Source organism: Lycium barbarum, chromosome 4, assembly GCF_019175385.1.
Source record: "Lycium barbarum isolate Lr01 chromosome 4, ASM1917538v2, whole genome shotgun sequence".
In the NCBI taxonomy this organism is placed as follows: Eukaryota; Viridiplantae; Streptophyta; class Magnoliopsida; order Solanales; family Solanaceae; genus Lycium; species Lycium barbarum.
The window spans coordinates 121,507,941-121,510,737 of NC_083340.1; the positions used below are offsets into that span (position 1 = coordinate 121,507,941).

Sequence of the window (2,797 nt, forward strand, 5' to 3'; positions counted from 1 at the left end):
AAGTGTTTGGCTTAGCTTAGTTGGTGATAGTTCCTTACTTGTTTAAATCGCCTAGTATATTGTTCCCTGTGGGATCGACCCCGAATCATAGTTGGGTAAATTATATTGCGACGAACGTGTACACTTTCTCTTTGAGGAGTGGATTTGGACGTTATCAATTTTGGCGCCGTTGCCGAGGAACAATTGGCCTATTTAGACTAGTTTAGGAAATAAGCTAACTTGCTTTAGCTCAAAGTTGTAAATATTTGTGTAGTTATTTTCTTTGCTTTATTTTATTTTTATTTGAAAAAAAATGGCATCATTCCGTGAAAATGGGTCAGATGGTAGTTGTTCATACTTTGATGATCCTTGTCCTTATTGTGGAGGACCTCACTCTTGGCAAACTTGTTTAAAGTCTCCCGGGGGAGGATTGTGCGCACAATCTCGAACTCTTGAGTGGAGGATATGTGATAGATGTGGAGGTCAAAATGGTCAGTTGGCTAATTGTGCTTATGTGTCCTTCCCTTCCCCGAACCCCCACTATGACGATTCTAATTTGTGTTGTGACATTGATAGGGATATGGAAGTGGAAGAAGTTGAGATTGGTCAAAATAGAGAGTTTAAGCTCATGATGGAATGCCTACTTGAAGGAGGAAATGAAAAATAAAAAGTCTTAGAGGAGTATTTGGAAACTAGTCTCCAAAATGGCTTGATGAATGAACACAAAAATCCTCCATGGGCACTTGAACAATATCAAGATGAACTCTCAAATGCCCAATATGAGAAGATAATGCCTATGTTAGAGGCCAATCATGAAAATGAGGAATCAAGAATTGAACACCCTCCAACCGAATCCATGCGTATTGGAGATGCCAAAGAAAAAAGGGAATTAGAGTCAATCGGTGTCATGGAAAATGTTGAAATTGACTCTAGTTCATTTGGGGGTGAGGATGTCAAAGATGGAGCGAATTTGAAAATGGAGCGTCTTAAACCGCATTCCAATCATTTTTCAACATTATGCTTGGTTAGTGAAATGGAAGTTGAACTAACAGAGCCTATGGAGAATTTTGGAGATGAAGAACAAAACGTTTTCATTTTGAGGTTTGCCATGCTAAGAAGACAAAATGACATGTCTCACTTAAAGGTCATAAAGTGCAAAATGTGATACCCGAAAGTTGTCCTCTTTGCTTTCCTACCACCGCCCCACGAGCATCATCATAATCTTGATTCAAAGTTGGGGCGACAATTCACATCCTCCAAGTGGAAGGAAAAGTGGTAAGGTTGACAACCGTCGTGCCGCGACGTTAAATTAAGCGCTTGGTGGGAGGCAACCCATCGTTTTCAAAATTTGAAGTCGTTTAAATTTTTTTATTTTTTAGAATAGTTTATTTTATTATTTGTGACTAATCTATCAAGTTTCATAATTTTTGAAATTAATTTGGACAGGATTTGGAGTGTTAGAGTGGTTACACAGTGCAAAAATTCTATTGGTTAAAAGAGTACAAAAAGTTCTGCGCTACTTTGCTAGCATAAAATTTTGTATATAAAAAAAAAAATTGCACAAAACCGCCTTGCATGCCATTTTTTCACCAAGCAGTGACAAGTGCAGTTTGCACTTTTTTTAGTTCTCAGACTCAACTCCCCACTCCTGTTATTTCCCACTTCTCTCAAGCCTATACGCTCATCAGCGCACACCACTCGGGCCATCTCCTTCATTCATCCTCACAGGTCAGATAAATTTCTCTCTTCTCCTCTACTTCTCCCTCTCTTCTTATTTTCCTCTCCTTTCCTCCTCTCTCTCCTCAATTATTTTTGTTGGCAGATTTTTTATTTCTTTTTTCTTTTTTTCTTTTTCTGTGGATTCGTTTGTATGACATTTAGAGCAGAAATTATGCAATTCTGGTGCTGTTGTTGTTTGAATGAGATGAAGATAGGATAGAACTATAATTCCCAATTTTTGGGAGGGTAATTCAATCATTTCCTTTTCACAAAGAACTTGTTTAAAGTGAAGCACACAAACTGCTCCACAAACTGTCTGAAAGAAAAAATGATTCGCCGGTGAAGTCTGAGTAACCAAGCGACATTAATAGATGCATAGAAGTTAGTTTTGATGTGTGATTGGGTATATGAGGGAGTTCGGACACCTTGGTTGAACTTAAAGATGAAGAGGGATATGCAATGCGAAGCATGATTTCTAAGCTCTTTAGCGTTGGAGTCACTGCTAGGCTGGATACTAAATTGGGGAATGTAATGAATTTTGAGTGAATATGTTCTGGCAAAGCAGTAATGAATTTTGAATTGCAGAAAAATGCGGCTTTTATCCCTTGCTTGAGTTTTGTACTTGTTAAAACTGATCTTATTCAATTAAAGGAAGTGTAGCCTGATTTCTTTTGTCTTATAGTCTGCTCATTTGGAACTATATTGTTGGATACGGGCTGTGCTAATTTCTACTTGTTTTCGGTGTGCATAGAACTTGTGCATTATTAATTGTGAAGATGTTGTGAGTCCTGTGATGGCAGTGGTGCTGAGTTTTGGCAGGCACGATACTTTTTTGACGTTAAATGGTTTCTAGTTCATCCTGGACAACTCAAGGAGGAGCGCAACAGACTCCTCCCTTTTTGGCTCCAATTCAGCAACATCATCTACTTTCAGGGAGTCCCTCCTAATTCTTGTTTTGATTATATAGTTACATTGAGGACAATGCAACATTTTAAGTTCGGGAGGCTTTGTTTTGAAAGATATTTTTGTGATGGGGTGTGATATGTCATGATGGATGATAATTTGGTAGATTGATTTTATTTTGGTATTTTTTATGACA

General features: G+C 38.0%; 1 long non-coding RNA gene across 1 annotated transcript; it reads left to right on the forward strand.

Annotated features, from left to right (window-relative positions):
* Positions 1–1,515: 1,515 nt before the first annotated feature.
* LOC132636323 (uncharacterized) lies at positions 1,516–2,797 on the forward strand. Its single transcript, XR_009581179.1, has 2 exons — positions 1,516–1,707; positions 2,450–2,797. It is a non-coding gene; the product is annotated as an uncharacterized LOC132636323 (long non-coding RNA).